Source organism: Heptranchias perlo, unplaced genomic scaffold, assembly GCF_035084215.1.
Source record: "Heptranchias perlo isolate sHepPer1 unplaced genomic scaffold, sHepPer1.hap1 HAP1_SCAFFOLD_60, whole genome shotgun sequence".
Taxonomy (NCBI): Eukaryota; Metazoa; Chordata; class Chondrichthyes; order Hexanchiformes; family Hexanchidae; genus Heptranchias; species Heptranchias perlo.
In genome coordinates, this window is record NW_027139623.1 from 3,841,659 (window position 1) to 3,861,444 (window position 19,786).

The 19,786-nt window shown below is 44.2% G+C and overlaps 1 protein-coding gene across 1 annotated transcript in view; it reads left to right on the forward strand.

Annotated features, from left to right (window-relative positions):
• LOC137316793 (zinc finger protein 850-like) overlaps positions 1–19,786 on the forward strand; it is a 512,000-nt gene that overhangs the window by 472,609 nt on the left and 19,605 nt on the right. The window lies entirely within an intron of this gene.

Consider the following 19,786-nt stretch of genomic DNA (forward strand, 5'->3'; position numbering starts at 1 on the left):
TCTCAGACCAATCCTGGAGAAACATCCGAGGAAAGAGTGAGTCGGTGTGTTTGTTGGGACCGTATAGGATTCATATCTGACAGCAAAAGTCACAGATTAACTTAACCGGAGTGAAACTCTCGGTCACTGAGAGTAATACCAAAAGGCCCTGAGCTGCATAACTGCAGATGGTAGAACAGGCAAAAGAGGGTTAAATGTCGCCCATTGTTTTTGTCACTCTCTGCACTGTCCCTGAGTGTGGGATTAAAAGCGTGTCTGTCTCTGGTACAATAACAGTGAGAGATGAGACCGCATCTTTTGTCTCTCCAACGGGATCTTTCTGGATAAAACGCAACTTTACAGATCAGTCTGGAACAAATACTGTATATGTCTGTCGTTCTCTCTCTCTCTGGTGCTGTATACGTATGTTGGATACTGTTGGCAAGTGTGATACAGACACACTGATTGGAAGTGTAATTCTGACAGTGTGTGTTTGTCTCTCTCGAGTGCTGAACATGAAGGTGGGAGACCGTCTGATATAAAACAGAGAGAATGAGATGTCCGGGCCGGGCCTCACAGTAACTGAGGTTGTGTTCGGCTCCAGTCCCAGTTCATGCTCATTTTTTTTTAACAGATTCAGGGCGAGAGTCTCTGTGCGACGGTAACACTGGCGGAGAAATTCTGCGCCACAACTCAAACACCAACACACGAGATTCTCCAAATCAGCTGGAATAAGGTGTTTGTAAACTGCTGAACCCTTCTGCGAGGGGATGTGTGGGGAGATAGAATCGGGTCTGGGACTGCAATGGAAGGAGGCGGGTTGACTTGTTATCGAAGGGACTGTATTTAGGCAGGAATATTACTGACTGTTAATTGTAACGGGGTTTATTTAAAAGCTCCAGGCTTCTGGGAATCCGTGAATATGAAGACCGAGTCTGTAAGGGTTTGTGCGGAGCGCTGTGTTTTGGTTCTATTGTCGAGAAACGGTTTGAAATTGGCGGTTGGAGAAAGCTGGAGGTGGTATTTTCATTCTCACAGTCGTTACCAGGGCGATATGAGAGAGTAAACCAACTCAATATCAGAGTCACATTGAACATATCCATCTATATTCATTATACCAGACATCCGTGGAACTAAATTGCTACCGGGTTTGGATGTTCCAGTTTTATTTTTAATCGTCTGAAATGTAATAAGGAAAACACTTCACTAAACAAGCCCACGGGAGGGCTGTTTTGGGAAATAGAAAAGCAATGATCGATACAGTAGCTCTTCTGAGGTTTGGGTTGAGGCACTTTGTTGTTACATTTTGCTGCGCCTGAATTTTGGGTGCTTGATGCTGACACCGAGTGCCTGAAGTGGGACACGGTCCCTTCCCAGTAATAGAGATCCTGACCATGATGGGAGCAATCGTTCCAACTAAACACAAATGATTTACGCTGTTGTTCTGGGTAAATGGTCCATTCTAACCCCTTCATCCTATGATCACCGTCTAATAGTCAAAGGCTGCCATGTTAGATCATTGCAATGTTCCAAACCCCATCTTATTTCAGGTTCTACAAAACTCTGTGTTGTTGCTTCAATTGTGGGAACCAACTCATTCCCACCCAGCCTCTGTATCCGCTCTCAGTCTCTCAACTCTTCCGGGTTTGTCCTTCTGTGAGTTGGAGCAAGTGATTCAGTTGCCGTTCCTTACAGCTCTCATGTCTCAAAGTAGCACTTCTTCGAAAATGGATACAACCGGCTTTTTACTGCTGTTTGGTGAGTCGTGAAACAATTTTATACCAATTCCCGGTCTGAGTGGGCAACTGTAAGCGGGAGAGTGCGACTGAACCCGGCGGTGTCCGAACTCCGGTATCTCAGTGGATGAAAGCAACTCATAATTTGGTGTGGAGCCTTCGACATTGGAAAGCATTCAGAGCGGTTGCTTGCTTGTGCTGAATTCTCTGCGGGTAACGGTGAGGGGAGTGTAACGGTGAGGGGACAATCTCTCTTCATATCGGTATTAAAGTATCTCGGATCTAGTTTTTCTTTGACAATTGAATCTATGAGAATCTGTCTGTTAAAACCTACAGCTTTGACCAACTGTTGGTCACCTGACCTAATATCTCCTTTAGCGGCTCGGTGTCACATTTTGTTTGATAACGCTCCCGTGAGGCGCCTTGAGACGGGCTGAAAAGGGGAGATATTGGTCTCCCGATTGCCCAGTTACTGTCTGCAGTGTAGGAGTAAGATGTCTATAAAAGGAAAATTCAACAATCAACATCCGCTGAGTTTGCTGATCTCGATCAAGGGGCGGGGGGAGGGGCGGGGTGGGGCGATAGCGGCGCTCCTATTGGGCTCAGTGCCCCAAAACCATTGAATGTAATGTCGGCCAAGTGTAGCCTTATTGCATCATATTGCATCTCGGACGAGCCCTCTATTTTTGGCGGGGCAGTGGGACTAACTGGATTGTTCATGCATAGAGCCAGCACGGACTTGATGGGCCGAATGACCTCCTGCCGTGCTGTAACCTTCTATGATTCTGTGATTCTATGATGCGATGTGGTCCAGGCTTGGAAGTGATCATGCGCGTCAGGTGGGTGCAGTTATCCAGGGGTCACCACGGCTGACCTCAGGTCAATCAACCCCCTGCACTCAGACATGAGCAGATAATGCGGTGGGGTATTGGAGGGCGGCCCTGAGCAACTCCCTTCGTGAATACACGTCTTTGGGGGAGACAGAGAGAAAAAAGGGGAGAAGAAACATTTTAACACATTCAGTGGATAAACTCGTAAATATATTTTTAGCTGCTCAGTTGGTGCTGAGACATTGTTCGCTCTGTCAGAGGTTAAGTTCCTCTTTCTTTGAACTAACCCACCGCTGAGTTGAAATCGCTTTCTTCCGCCAGGAAGCCAACTGCTCTTACTGTTCTCTTCAGTACTGGTCATTTTCAGTTTGCTTGATTATTTTTCATTCTCTATTCCATCTTGCATCTCGATTTTAGGGGTTTTGTGGTATTTATGTGCGTGTGAACTGTCTGTACGAATAAATGTTTCTGGTGAATAACTCAGGCGGCATTCAGTTTTAGGAATTTATTTTAACTCCACTTCCTCCTTCACTGTGCTGGAATTGACCATGTCACTAAGATACAGATCTACACAATGGGTGGAGACTAAAGTTCCTCAATGAACACAGTGCTGCAGCTGCAAGTTGGGCGCAGCATTAACCCCTTATCTCCAACTTTTCATGCTGTTTTTTGTAATTAGACCCAAGGACACCTATTGATAATTACCATAGTTTAATGGAATTAGTTCCAAATTTACACCTCTCGATAGACCTTATTCAGTTATGGTGGTGAAATGGAGAACAAGGGGGCACAATCTAATATATCCACTTATTGCTAGCTTAGGAGATATTAGGTGTAATATTAAACATCTCTATCAATTTCAAGTGAATTCAATTCAATTTTATTAATAAATGAATGCCTGATAATCAGTGTGCCACTGCACCACTATTAGGGGTGGTTTTCAAAGAATTAATTAATTATTTGGTTAAAAGCCTATCAGAAAAATTGCCACAATGTCTTTTCATTCAAAATATTTCAACACATCTACTGCACTGTTCTTAATGTCAGGGTTTCCCATTCTGTTTGAGTGTTGTCCCTAAATAGATCTCCTTAATTGTAGCTTCGGAGATGGTAGTTGCAATATTAAATATTTTTATTTATTTTAAGTGTCTTGAATTGTATTTTATTAATAAATGAATGCCTGAGAATATATCTGTTACTGCACCTCTAATAGTGGTTGCTTTCAAAGAATTAATGACTGTAACCATCACTTGGAAGAAAATCAGAAAGATTGGCACAATGAATTTTCATTCAGTGTGTTTAAACACATTCTTGTTCTGCTGACTGTCCTTACTGTCAGCGGTTAAACTTCCTCTTTGTCCGAGGTGAAGCGCTTCTGAGCTGAAACCATTGGCTTCCGTTCAAAATATTTGAGGTCACTGTTAAATTCTGCCTGCAATATTTTCAGATTCTTTACTTATTCATGTTCAATTTACTTCCTCCTTCCATACCGTTCACCCGAATTGTGACATTTGTAACAATGAGTAAACTGTTTGTAAAAGTATCGGTTCCCAGTGAGTTCAAACACCATTCTGTTCTCATTATTTAGACTCCACCTCCTCCTTCAGTATGCTGCAATTGACCACATCACTGAGATATAGATCTGCACAGTGGGTGGAGACTAATGTCCTTCAACAAACACAGTGCTACTGCTGACCGTTGCTCAGAAAAAAATAATGAAAGGTTTTAATCGAGTAGTTGGGGAGAGACTGTTTCCAGTGGCAGGAGGGTCGGCATTTACCGTTTAATCTCCAACTACCACCTTCAATGATTTCTGTATGTGAATCCCCAGGTCTCTCTGTTAATGCTCCCGCTGTGCAATTTGATCATTTAGGTTATATTGCCTCTTCGCACTCTTCTTTCCAAAATACATCATTTCACACTTCTCTACATTAAATGTCATCTGCCATGTGTTTCCCCATTTCACGAATCGACCAATGTCCTCCTGAGCTCTGCCAATATCCTTCTCACTGTTTACTAAAATTTCAAGTTGACAAGAATCATAGAATCATAGAATCTTACAACGTGGAAGGAGGCCTTTCGGCCCGTCGAGTCTATGCTGGCTCCTTGAACGAGCTATCCAAATTAGTAACACACCCCAATTTTTTTTTCTCCATAACCCTGCAAATTAGTCCCCTTCAAGTACATGTCCAATTGCCCTTTGAAAGTTCCGATGGAATCTGCTTCCATCACCCTTTCAGGTAGTGTGTTCCAGATCTTCGCAAACCTCATATGTAAACATTTCTCCTCATTTCCCTCCAGTTCTTTTGCCAACTATTTGAAATCTGACCTCTGGTTACAGACCACTTGCCAGCGGAAACAATTTCACTCTACTTGCTCTATCAAAGCCCCTCATTATTTTGAATAGCTCTATTCGGTCTGCCTTTACACTTCCCTGCCAGTAGGAACAGTTTCTCCCAACATACTCGATCAAAACCCTTCATAATTTTGAACACCCCTATTAAATCTCCACTTAACCTTCTCTGCTGTAAGGAGAACAATCCCAGTTTCTCTAGTCTCTCCACACAACTGAAGTCACTAAGATTAAGACCATCCATTCAGGTGCCTCTGCAAAATCCCACAATTCCCAATATCACCAAGCCCAACCTCTCCTCAGGCTCTCCCGTCATCCAGCCCTGATCCTGAGCCTTTTTCTAGTTTCCCTCCGATCTCCACGCATGTACTTTCCGAGCTGAGCTTGTCCATTAGACCCACCTCCTGCTCCCTTGACCTTATTCGGAATAAACAGCTGACTACACAACTTCCATTCCGGGCCCCAAACCAGCTGAAATTGTGAATGGTCAGTTTCCTCAGGTACTGTCCTCCTCTTGCAAAACTGCCGTGAGACTGTTTGTTTCCTCTGCTTTCTCCCATTCTGATTGAATACTGTACCTAAATACATCTCCTTATTTATAGCTTAGGAGATGTTAGTTGCAATATTAAATATTTCTATGTATTTTCAGTGACTTGAATTGAATTTTATTCATAAATCAATGCCCAAGAATAAGTCTGTTACTACCCCTGTAATATTGGTGGTTTTCAAACAATTAAATAATTATTTGAAATTAACTTTCGGTTGAAAGCATATCAGAAAGATTGACACAGTGAATTTACGTTTAATATGTTTCACCACAGTTTTCCGTTTGATGTATTTGCTCTCACTGCTAACTTCAGTCTGATGTTACAGAGGATTATTTCGAATTTACAGCATGGAAACAGTCCATTCGGCGTAACTGGTCTGTGCCGGTGTTTATGCTCCACGCGAGTCTCGCCCCATCCTACATCAGCTAACCCGATCAGCATTTCCTTCTACACCTTTATCTCTCATGTACCTATCGAGCCTCCCCTTAAAGGCATCTATACTATTTGCCCCAACTACTCCATGTGATAGCAAGTCTCACATTCTCACCACTCTCTGGGTAAAGAAGTTTCTCCTGAATTCCCTATTTGATTTATTGTGACCATTCTATAGTTCGGGCTCCTGGATTTGGACTGTCTCACAAGTGGAAATGTCTTCCCTACTATGACCCTATCGAACCACTTTATAATGTTTAAAACCTCTATCATCTCACCCCTCAGCCTTCTCTTTCCTCGAGAAAAGATCCCCAGCATGTTCAATCTTTCCTGATGGGCGTAACCACTCAGTTCTGGCTTCATTCTTGTAAATCTTTTTTGCACCTTCTACACTGCCTCTGCATCCTTTTTTTAATATGGCGACCAGAAGTGTGCACAGTATTCTAAGTGTGGTCTCACCAAGGTTCCATATAAGTTCAACATAACTCATCTGCTTTTCAATTCTATTGCTCTAGAAATGAACCCCAGTGCTTTGTTTGCAATTTATGGCCTTGTTAACTTTATTTGCTGCTGTTAATGATTTGTGAATCTGGACCCCTACATTGCTTCGCTCCTGTGTCCAATTTAGACTCTTATTTTCCAGGGAGTACGTGGCCTCCTTAATCCTTCTACCAAAATGTACCACATAATATTTTCAAATTCTTTACTTATTTATCTTGTATTTTTAGTCCGCCCTCCAAAGCGATGACACTCATATTATGATGTTCGTGACAGTGAGTAAAGTGTCTCTCAAAGTACCGGTTTCCAGTGGATTCTAACACCATTCGGTTCTCATTATTTAGACTCCACTTCCTCTTTCAGTATGCTCGAGCTGACCATATCACTGAGATATAGATCTGCACAGTGGGTGGAGACTAATGTCCTTCAATACACTCAGTGCTGCAGTTGCCGTTGGGATCAGCATGAAGCTTTTAATCCCCAATGTTTCCATATCAATTCCCACCGTTAATGCATCCATCCATCCATCCCATAATAGAGCTCCGACACTTCTAATGCAATTCTGTTTCATGGTGTGGAGATGTGGGAATCTGTAAAAATGCACAGTGTTTGGACACACACCCAACCCAGCTGCTTTCCTTTATCTTTCAGTGACGGTTTCACTAAGTCCCAAACCGGGACTTTTGAGCATTTTGAAGAACTTTTCACGCTGTTTTGTGTCAATAGGCTCAAGGCCACATTTTGATACTGACCATGGATTATTGGAATTATTTGCAAACGGACATATTGATAGACCTCACTGTGTACACAAATTCTCCTCATCTCGCCTCTGGTTCTTTTTCCAATAATTTTCAATCTGACCCTTTGGCCACCGACTCTTCTGCCAGTGGAAACATGTTCTCCTTATTTACTCTATCAAAACCCTTCATGGTTGTGAACACCTCTATTAAATGGCCCTTTAACATTCTCTGCTCTAAGGAGAACAATTCCATCTTCTCTAGTCTCTCCAATTAATTGACGTTCCCTATCCTTGATATCATTCCAATAAATTTCCTCTGTACCTTCTGTAAGGTCTTGACATCCTTCCTAAAATGTGGTGCCCAGAATTGGACGCAGCACTTCAGCTGCGGTCAAAACAATGATTTATAAAGGTTTAGCATAACCTCTTTGCTTCTTTTCCCTATACCTCTATTTTTAAAGCCAATGATCCTATAAGGTTTATTTAACAGATTTATTGACTTGCACTGCCACCTATCATGATTTGTGCACATACACCCCCAGGTCTGTCTGTTCCTGCAACACCTTTAAAATTGCACTATTTCGTTTATATTGCCTCGCCTCATTCTTCCTCCCAAAATGCATCTCTTCACACGTCTCTGTATTAAATGTCATCTGCCATGTGTCTGCCCATTTTATTACCAGTCTGTCTGAAGTCTGCTACTATCCTCCTCACTGCTTACTACAATTTCAAGTTGACTACATTTTCAACCGAGCGACAAGGTGACGACTTTGTAAATAAATATTTTTGAATATTATCCTCCCCTTCTTTGAAGCACGTCTCTGTTATTGCCACTAGATCATAGTCCCATGTGGCGACTTGAGCCTGCAGCTCACGAACTTTATTTACAACGCTACGTGTGTTTTTTTATTCGTTCATGGGATGTGGGCATCGCTGGTGAGGCCGGCATTTATTGCCCATCCCTAATTGCCCTTGAGATGGTGGTGGTGAACCGCCGTCTTGAAACGCTGCAGTCCGTGTGGTGAAGGTTCTCCCACGGTGCTGTTAGGAAGGGAGTTCCAGGATTTCGACCCAGCGACGATGAAGGAACGGTGATATATTTCCAAGTCGGGATAGTGTGTGACTTGGAAGGGGAACGTGCAGGTGCTGTTGTTCCTATATACCTGCTGCTCTTGTCCTTCCAGGTGGTAGAGGTCGCGGGTTTGGGAGGTGCTGTCGAAGAAGCCTTGGCGAGTTGCTGCAGTGCATCCTGTGGATTGTACACACTGCAGCCACAGTGCGCCGGTGGTGAAGGGAGTGAATGTTTAGGGTGGTGGATGGGGTGCCAATCAAGCGGGCTTCTTTGTCCTGTGTCGTGACGAGCTTCTTGAGTGTTGTTGGAGCTGCACTCATCCAGGCAAGTGGAGAGTATTCCATCACACTCCTGACTTGTGCCTTGTAGATGGTGGAAAGGCTTTGGGGAGTCAGGAGGTGGGTCACCCGCTACAGAATACCCAGCCTCTGACCTGCTTTTATCGCCACTGTATTGATGTGGCTGGTCCATTTAAGTTTCTGGTCAATGGTGACCCCCAGGTTGTTGATGGTGGGGGATTTGGCGATTGTAATGCCGTTGAATGTCAAGGAGAGGTGGTCAGACTCTCTCTTGTTGGAGATGGTCATTGCCTGGCAATTGTCTGGCGCGAATTTTACTTGCCACCTATGAGTCCAAGCATGGATGTTGTCCAGGTCTTGCTGCATCCGGGCTCGGACTGCTTCATTATCTGAGGGGTTGCGAATGGAACTGAACACTGAGGAATCATCAGCGAACATCCCCATTTCTGACCTTATGATGGAGGGAAGGTCATTGATGAAGCATCTGAAGATGCTTGGGACTAAGACACTTCCCTGATGAACTCCTGCAGCAATGCCCTGGGGCTGAGATGATTGGCCTCCAACAACCACTACCATCTTCCTTTATGCTCGGTATGACTCCAGCCACTTGAGAGTTTTCCCCCTGATTCCCATTGACATCTATATACTAGGGCTCCTTGGTGCCAAACTCGGTCAAATGCTGCCTTGATGTCAAGGGCAGTCACTCTCACCTCACCTCAGGAATTCAGCTCTTTTGTCCATATTTGGACCAAGGCTGTAATGAGGTCTGGAGTCGAGTGGTCCTGGCGGAACCCAAACTGAGCATCGGTGAGCAGGTTATTGGTGAGTTAGTGCCGTTTGATAGCACTGTCGATGACACCTTCCATCACTTCGCTGATGATTGAGAGCAGACTGATAGGGCGGTAATTGACCGGATTGGATTTGTCTTGCTTTTTGTGGAAAGGACATACCTGGGCAATTTTCCACATTGTGGGGTTGATGCCAGTGTTGCAGCTGCACTGGAACAGCTTGGCTAGAGGCGCAGCTAGTTCTGCAACACAAGTCTTCAGCACGACAGTTGGGATGTTGTCGGGGCCCATAGCCTTTGCTGTATCCAGTGCACTCAACCGTTTCTTGATATCACTTGGAGTGAATCGAATTGGCTGAAGACTGGCTTCTGTGATGGTGGGGATATCGGGAGGAGGCTGAGATGGATCATCCACTCGGCACTTCTGGCTGAAGATGGTTGCAAACGCTTCAGCCTTGTCTTTTGCACTCATGTGCTGGACTCCACCATCATTGAGGATGGGGATGTTCACAGAGCCTCCTCCTCCCGTTAGTTGTTTAATTGTCCACCACCATTCACGACTGGATGTGGCAGGACTGCAGAGCTTTGATCTGAGCCGTTGGTTGTGAACTCGCTTAGTTCTGTCTGTAGCATGTTGCTTCCGCTGTTCAGCATGCATGTACTCCTGAGTTGTAGCTTCACCAGGGTGGCACCTCATTTTTAGGTACGCCTGGTGCTGCCCCTGGCATGCTCTGCTACACCCTTCATTGAACTAGGATTGATCCCCTGGCTTGTTGGTAATGGTAGAGTGAGGAATATGCTGGGCCATGAGGTTACAGATTGTGCTGAAATACAATTCTGCTGCTGCCGCTGGCTCACATTGCCTCACGGATGCCCAGTTTTGAGCTGCTAGATCAAGAAGATAGATGAGGGCTGTGCAGTAGACGTGGTCTACATGGACTTTAGCAAAGCCTTTGACAAGGTACCACATAGTAGGTTGTTAGATAAGGTTAGACCTCACGGGATCCAAGGTGAGGGAGCCAATTGGATACAAATTGGATTGACGGCAGAAGACAGAGGGTGGTTGTAGAGGGTTGTTATTCAAACTGGAGGCCTGTGACCAGCGGTGTGCCTCAGGGATCGGTGCTGGGTCCGCTGTTATTTGTTATTTATATTAATGATTTGGATGAGAATTTAGGAGGCATGGTTAGTAAGTTTGCAGATGACACCAAAATTGTGGGATTGTGCACAGTGAAGAAGGTTATCTAGGATTGCAACGGGATCTTGATAAATTGGGCCAGTGGGGCGATGAATGGCAGATGGAGTTTAATTTAGATAAATGTGAGGTGATGCATTTTGGTAGATCGAATCGGGCCAGGACCTACTCCGTTAATGGTAGGGCGTTGGGGAGAGTTAAAGAACAAAGAGATCCAGGAGTACAGGTTCATAGCTCCTTGAAAGTGGAGTCACAGGTGGATAGGGTGGAGAAGAAGGCATTCAGCATGCTTGGTTTCATTGGTCAGAACATTGAATACAGGAGTTGGGATGTCTTGTTGAAGTTGTACAAGACATTAGTTAGGCCACACTTGGAATACTGTGTACAGTTCTGATCACCCTATTATAGAAAGGATATTGTTAAACTAGAAAGAGTGCAGAAAAGATTTACTAGGATGCTACCGGGACTTGATGGTTTGACTTATAGGGAGAGGTTGGATAGACTGAGACTTTTTTCCCTGGAGAGTAGGAGGTTAAGGGGTGATCTTATAGAAGTCTATAAAATAATGAGGGGCATAGATAAGGTCGATAGTCAAAATCTTTTCCCAAAGGTAGGGGAGTCTATAACGAGGGGGCATAGATTTAAGGTGAGAGGGGAGAGATACAAAAGGGTACAGAGGGGCAATTTTTTCACTCAAAGGGTGGTGAGTGTCTGGAACGAGCTGCCAGCGGCATTAGTAGATGCGGATACAATTTTGTCTTTTAAAAAGCATTTGGACAGTTACATGGGTAAGATGGGTATCGAGGGATATGGGCCAAGTGCAGGCAATTGGGACTAGCTTAGTGTTATAAACTGGGCGACATGGACATGTTGGGCCGAAGGGGCTGTTTCCATGTTGTAAACTTCTATGATTCTATGATTCTATGTTCTGAATCTATCCCATTTAGCACGTTGGTAGTGCCACACAACACGTTGGATGGTGTCCTCAGTGCGAACACGGGACTTCATCCCCACGAGGACGATGCGGTGGTCCCTCCGACCAATACTGTAATTGACAGATGCATTTGCGACAGGTCGATTGGTGAGGACGAGGTCAAGCAGGTTTTCCCTCGTGTTGGTTCGCTCACCACCTGCCGCAGGCCCAGTCTGGCAGCTATTTCCTTTAGGACTCGGCCAGCTCAGTCTGTCGTGGTGCTACCGAGCCACTCTTGGTGATGGACATTGAAGTCGCCCATCCAGAGTACATTTTGTGCCCTTGCTACCCTTAGTGCTTCCTCCAAGTGGTGCTCAACATGGAGGAGGACTGATTCATCAGCAGAGGGAGGACGGTAGGTGGTAATCAGCAGGAGGTTTCCTTGCCCATGTTTGACCTGATGCCATGAGATTTCATGGGGTCCAGAGTCAATGTTGAGGACTCCCAGGGCCACTCCCTCCTTGGATTCCAGTTGAAGGAGCTGTCCACGACCGACTGTTGCCGAATGGCACAATCCAAGGTCCAGGAGTATGTTTTGAGGGACGCACTGAAGTGAGTTGCTGCCTCCGAAAAGGTTCTTTGAGGAAAGGCGACCATGTAAGGACATGTCACTTTGTATGGTACAGAATGTATTTGAACATATGTACTGTGTTTTGAATTGTAATAATGAGATCTTAGTGTGCACGATCTGTATTGTATTGTTTTGAACGGTAATTGTGACATTTTCATTGAAATGTGTGTATCATTAAATTTTATGAAATAAAGCATATTTTGAAATTTTAATAAAATTTTGTGGCACAAACAGACCAATCACTAAAAGTAGCGACGCAGGTTTACAAAAAGGCGAGTCAAACACTGGGGTTGAATTCTCGAGGGATAGAATTGATAAACAAAGAAGTTATGTTAAACTTGTGTGGAACCTTGGTTCGGCCACACTTGGATTATTGTGCACAGTCTGGTCTCCATATTATAGAAAGGATATACAGGGATTGGAGAGGGTGCAGAAAAGATTCACAGGGATGATACCAGAACTGAGGGGTTTTCCTAATCAGGAAAGGCTGAACAGGCTGGGACTCTTTTCTTTTGAAAAGAGAAGGCTGAGGGGTGACCTGATAGAATTCTTTAAGATAATGATAGAATTTGGTCGGGTAGATGAAGAGAAAATGCTTCCACTTGGGAGGGAGTATAAAATTAGAGTTCATAAATATAAGACTGTCACTAATAAATCCAATATGGAATTCAGGTGAAACTTCTTTACCGAACGAGTGGTAAGAATGTGCAATGCGCTACCACAAGGAGTAGTTGAGGGAAATAACGTCGATGCATTTAAGGGGAAGGTAGATGAGCACAAGAGGCATAATGGAATATCGTATCCTGATCGGGTTAGATGGAGTAGGGAGGGAGGAGGCTCGTATGGAGCATACATGCTGGCATAAACAAGTTGGACCGAATGGCCTGTTTCTGTGCTGTAATTTCGAAGTAACTCGATGGAACTCAATGTAATATTTTGGGGGTGGTGGAAGAGCAGAGGGACCTGGGGGCGCATATTCACAAATCTTTGAAGGTGGCAGAGCAAGTTGATAAGGTGGTTAAGCAAGCGGATGGGATACATGGGTTTGTAAAAGAGGGGCATTGAATAAAAATATAGGGAAGTCATGTTAAACCCTTACAAAAGACTGGTTGGGCCTCAGCTGGAGTATTGTATCCAACACTGGGCACCACATTTTGAGAAGGATGTAAAGGCCTTGGAGAGGGTACAGAGGAGAGTTACCAGTGTGATACCAGGGATGAGGGACTTCAGTTATGTGGAGGGATTGGAGAAGCTGGGCTTGTTCTCCATAGAGCAGAAAAGGTTAAGGGGAGATCAAAAAGAGGTGATCAAAATAATGAGGCGTTTTTATAGAGCAAATAGGGGTAATTAAATAATTGGATTGATAAACAGAGGTCATCGGTTTACAATAATTGGCAAAACAACTAGAGGGGAAATAAGGAGAACATTTTTCACACGGAGTGTTGTCAAGCACTGCCTGAAAGGATGGGGTCTCTTTTAGAGGCTGTCTTCGTGTCAACATTCATATTTTCACTGGGAAACTGCAGGAACAGAGTGAAACGGGTCTGCTTGTGTCCCTGGATTCAATGTATAATGTGGAGAAATCTATAAAATTTATAATTGAATCGGTAAAAGTGAACATGGTCAATACAATTATATGAAAACTGTAAATGAAGCCGCTCATTGTTGTTGGACCAGTCCTTTCTGAGCACAGCTTTTAACTTTATTCCGGAGAGAGGTCTCATTAAGACAAGGTTCTGAACTTTGAGAAGTTTGTGATATATCCACGTCATCATTTACATCGGAGTCAAAGCTGCTGATGTGGCCTGTTTGTTCAAATGACTGTAACTAATAGCAATGATCAGGGGTATAACCGTGTCAGTGGAGATTTACCCCCTGTATAAATCAGGGATCGCTGTAATGAATCCACACAGAGTGCCTGCCGGAGCTGCGGTTTCCAGGCCAACAGAAATCATTGCTTCTCACAGAAATGGGATATTCAGTAATGTATCTGATAGAATGTATTTATTATCCTGTTCTCGCAGCCGTTGGAGTTCCAGGTAAGCCATCATCTCAGCTGTTCATGGTGTAAATCGTTATTAAATCTGCTGCTGTACTTTATACTTTTTTTTTCTCCCATCATGTATTACACAGTGGACTGTTCTGTCCTCAGTCTCTGCTCTTTTGGTCTTGGAGCAGCTGCATTATATGCTTTACGATTTTGTTTATCCAATTCTGGCATTGTTACTGGATTATTCTCTGTGCTGAATGTATTGGAATCAGGTGTCTGGGCTAAGAGCTGGTATCAGACCATCAGGAGTTGTTCACAGTTTCATGTTGTGGAACTAACCTGTCCTGGAATATTTTTTTCATAAACGTGTTTTTAGTGATTGATAATGAGACAGCTCACGGTCTCAGTGTTACAAGGAGGCAGCGCAATGCCTTCCCTCCACAATAATATGGTTCAGTTTAACTGGGATTTCAATGTATTTATTGGTTATCACTATTCTGAAAGTTTATTTAATTGTGTGTGTATCTGACGCCGCTTCAGATGTCTGCCTATTGAACTGAGTTTGCTGCTGATCCTTTTACACCTCATTCTCTGCTTCACTGTCGATGAATTCACTGTAAAATGCAATGTTTTGATGTTATGTTGTATCAGTTTGCACTTTATCTGTTGGAATCATGGGCCCTTCCATTTATCTGTCGATTTTTCGCAGGAGCGGTGATGTTGGCGTTTTGTTAATTGAACAATGCCGCCATCTAACGGTGTACTTTGTAATTACAGGAGAAGGAATTTCAATTGTTGTGAGGTGTGACTGGGAGAGGGATTCGATTCTGTTCACTCCATGCATTGTAGATGAAGTGAACAGTGTCGGTGAACAGGTGGAGAACAGGATGATCTGTAGAAACATTAAACTGTTCACAGAGGGTTCACCATTTAACAAACTTACACCAAGAATAGGATCGTTGGAACGCTGGGCTGGTGAGGAGAAAGCAGGCGCGGGATGTTAGGATTTACTCGGATGTGAAAAGGGTCATTGAGAAAGAGAGTAGAGAGAGTGCGGAGAGATAGAGAGGTGCGAAAGAGAACGTGACTGAGAAGGAAAACGAAAGAGAGGGGGAGAAGGAACGTGAGAAAGGGAGAGAGAGAGGCACACAGAGAATGAGAGAGAGATAGAGAGCAGCAGTGTTGTGAATAATTCATCGGAATAAACTGCTGAAACTTCCAGTGCAATTATGTAAAGGAAATGTCACTTGAAGGTGTTATTAGGATGTTGTCAGATTGTGAGAGTTTTATTGTGCTCCCTCCGGATGTGCTTATCGCTATCAGGTCCTCAGTCTGTTTACGTGAATGTTCAATTTACTTGAATTTAATTGAAATGCATTCAAAGAATAAAATCAGTGATTTCTTGATCGCATTGAATTATTAGGATACTCTATTCTAGAAGCTATGTGTCAGCTTAATTCATTAAAGAACGAAGCTAATTCAATTAATGCATTTTGATTGAGTTTTCATCAAATGTGCAAAGTCAATTTATTGAAACATTATGTAATGAACGAAATATTCCCTGACAACAATAACCACAGAAATCAATGGTTGAATTTATTGTTTGGATTGTGTGAGTGGGACCTATAAAATAGATTTCCTCTCACACTCTGCTGCAGTCTCTCCCTGTGAATCCCACCCTCTCCACCCACTGCATTGAATCCTCTGTCTCCTCATCCGTTACTTCTGTTTATCCCCTTTCCCAAACCATCTGCTCCTCACTCCCCTCCACCTCGTCCATGTCCTTTTCCTCGTATCCCTCCCTCTCTCTCACTGGCTCGGCCTCCAGCTGCCTCTTCCAATCCGATTCAAAGCCTCAAAAACACCGCCGCGGATCTCGGTCTTTCCCGTTTTGTGCCAGCCCCTGTCGGCTCTCTTCAACCACAGCAACAAACCCAACAGCAGCTCTTCCTGTCCCCTCACCTTTCCGGCCCTCGCTCACTTTCCCGTCCCTCTGGAGCCAAATCCGAATTTTGCCCGTTGGATTCCCGCACATTTCAGCCCCTTCTCCCTTCCCCACCGGCACTGCCCCCTCACTCGGCCCTTCCAGTCGATCCGGTGATCATTTTATTCACGTTCTGTATCAATTTCCCAATGCATGATTGAAAATTGTGTCTAAAAACTTTTTTTTGCCCAAAAGCGCTGCCCAGGTCAGTGAATCAGTTTCCACCGTTTGATGCAGCAAAAAAGCTGGAAATTTCACCCCAGATCCTCTCAAACTGCTGCTTTGGCTCTAGGTCTGATCAGTAATTTCTCTCCTTCCGTTTCTCTTTCTTACAGTTAACTTGGTGGCGATTGTGATCCTGTCCCGAGGAAAGTGCGGACTCTCCAAATGTATCACTCGCTACCTGGTGGGAATGGCGGCGGCCGATCTCCTGGTCGTTATCACTGATGTCATAATGTGGCGCATTGTTGAGATTTATTTCCCAGTTTCATTCTTGACCATTACCCCCGTGTGTCGTCTCATTCTCACCCTGAGTTTTGCGGCCATATCGACCTCTGTCTGGTTCACAGTCGCTTTCACCTTTGATCGATTTGTGGCCATTTGTTGTCAGAAGCTGAAAACAAAATATTGCACCGAGAAAAATGCGGCTGTTGTTATCGGGGTGGTGAGTGCGCTGTGCTGTTTGCTAAACATTCCCTTCTACTTTGCATTTGACCCTGAATATATAATGGACAATGTACCCCGGGGTTGTGCCTGGAAATCGACCCTTTTCACTTCACCCGCATGGGCAGCGTTTGACTTGTTTAATCTTGTGTTTATGCCTTGTCTTCCATTCATTCTGATTTTACTGTTCAATGTTCTCACCGCCAGGCACATTTTAGCGGCCAGTAGAGTCCGCAGGGGACTCCGGGGCCGCAGCAATGGAGAGAATCACAAGGATCCAGAGATGGAGAACCGAAGGAAATCCATCATTTTACTCTTCAGTATATCAGGCAGTTTTATATTGTTATGGAGCACACTCGTTTTTTATTTTATCTCTCCGCATATAACAAACGCCCAGTACTATACGGTCAGTGACATTGAGTCAACCGGATTCATGCTTCAACTTCTCAGTTCCTGCACCAACACGTGTATTTATGCTGTGACCCAGACTAAATTCAGAGAGGAGCTGAAGAACGGGATGAAATACCCACTGAATCTAATTGTTACATTAGTTAAATCATAGAAACGTCTGAAGACTTTCCATCCGAAATTAAATAAAAAGTCAATTAGAGTCAATTAGAGTTTCACGTTTGGCGGTGGCCTAAGACGGGCGGTAGCGGATCGGGCGCCCGTTATTCACCGCGCCTGATTTTACTATCTATTGACATCAATGAGTTCACTAAAGTAACTGATATCAATCGAATACTTTAAATAAATTTGGAAAAAAGCAGACAGGAATTATATTTTACCCGACAAATGTGGTGTTGTGAAATGATACAAGATGTGATTCTGACAAGAAATTATTTGCTGTTATCAGTCTGGAAATAATATGATTTCAATATTAAATGTTTAATCCTGAAATGAATAAAATCAAATCCTCCTTTTCGATTGATGATTATTTCCCATCATACAGACTGCCCGGTGGGATGGACTGAGGGTGAGCTGTCAGGGTCAGACAGCGTCCTGTTCATTGGGACATTTGTTTTGACCAGAACAGAATAATAATGGACCAACACCCGGACCGTTACTGACTGGTAAAATATTAATGTAATTTCAAATTCCAGTGGGGAGTTCCGGAGATCGTTTCCTCTCTGAGCTGCTGGGCAGCAATGTTAACTCACTGCAGGGAGTTTAATGGGACATGAGGCTGGGCCTGGTTACACGGATATATGAGGAAACCTCCTGATACATTTCTGAGATGATCAGGGGCCGGGAGATTTCTCACGGCCTCAGCAGGCCAAGGGAAAGCTCTCCGGCTCATCCTTACTCCAAAAAATATAAGTTAACAATAAACTTCTCAGTGTTCTGGATCACTCAATGCCCATCGATAGGGCGGCTCCTCCTCCCATTCGTCACCAAATTTAAATACTGTCCCGTGTACGTCACAATACTCTGATTTACATATTACACGTGGTCTGACCCGGAAACAGGTGGGTGTTGCTCCGGCCGCTCTTCTCAGGACCCGACCCACGGTGGTGGAGGCAGGAACTCCAACGTTAAAGGGGCGGTAAGTGACCTGACACCATTTACTCGCCTCTACCACCCCATTTCCGCCAGGCGGGGATAGTTAAAATCGGCCACACTTTTCCTGACCTCCGCCCTAATATTAATCTTCGAAGCCCACAAGCTGGTCCATTGTCTCAAACTACACCGGTTCACAACACGTGGAGGGAAATTTTCACCATCGCTGGAGGCTGAACTGGTGGAGCGGATCACCCCCCCCCTCCCCCCGCTGAAAGAACCGGCCCGATTTTAATTTCTGCTCCGTCAGTTTACCGCCCAAGCAGTGAAGGTGAAATTACCCCCCATGCCTCTGACCCCAAGCTTCTACAGGTGTGTGAAAGACATCAGACAGTGTTCGCCAAACACTGACATGAATGTGGGCGAAAATATCGGTGTATTCAGGTAAAAGGTGATAACCCCCCTCCACGGAGACTGCTCTCGGACCTGACGGTATCCACCCCATCGTATTAAAGGAAACAGTTGGGGAAATTAGAGATGCATTAGTTATAATTTCCCAAAGCTCTCTAGACTCAGGAATTGTGCCTTTGGATATAAATGTTGAAAATGTCTCTCCGTTATTTAAAAAAGGAGGGAGGGAGAAACCAGGACAATACAGACCTGTCATTTTAACGTCGGTTGTGGGGAACTTACTGAAATCTATCATGAGACACAAATTGAGCTGGTCAAAGAGAGTCAACTTGGATTTGTGAAGGGTAGGTCATGCCTGACTAATTTAGCTGGATTTGTTGAGGAAACCAACAAGGTGGACAGGGGAGTGTCTATGGATGTTGTCTATGTGGACTTCCAGAAGGCATTTGATAAGGTTCAGCACAAGAGATTAATAGAATAAATAAAATGCACACAATTGAAAGTGACCTTGTGACATGGGTTGTAATTGATTGGGAGGTCGGAGAAGAGAGTAGGGATAAAGGGAAAGTTCTTTGATTGGTGGGATATGACAAGTGGTGTTCCCAGGGATCTGCACTGGGGCCTCAGCTTTTCACCATATTTATCAATAAATTGGATGAAGGAATAGAGAGTTGTAGATCCAAGTTTCCAGATGACACAAAGTTATGAGGCACAGTAAGTGATGTAGATGGGAGCAGGAAGTTACAAAGGGACTGTTTAAGTGAATGGACAAACTGTGGCAGATGGAGTTCAATGTGGGGAAGAGTGAGATCATTCACTTTGGATGCAAAAAGGAAACATTGGAGTATTTTCTTAAAGTGAGAGATTGGGAACGGTGGTGGAGCAAAGGGATTTGGGTGTCCATGTACACAAATCACTAAAGGCTAGTGCACAGATACAAAAAGCAATCACAGATTAATGGCCTTTATCTCCAGGGCTGGAATACAAAGGGAAGGAAGTGATGCTTCAGTTCTACAGAGTCTTGGTCAGAGCCCTTCTGGAGTACTGATCCTCACCAAGGATATATTGGCCTTGGAGGGGGGACAGTGCAGATTCACCAGAATGATACTCGGGCTGGATAAACTTGGTTTGCATTCACTTGAGTTTAGAAGGTTGAGGGGTGATCTGATCCAGGGATTTAAAATTATAAAGGGGCTCGATAGGGTAGAAATAGAAACTATTTTCTC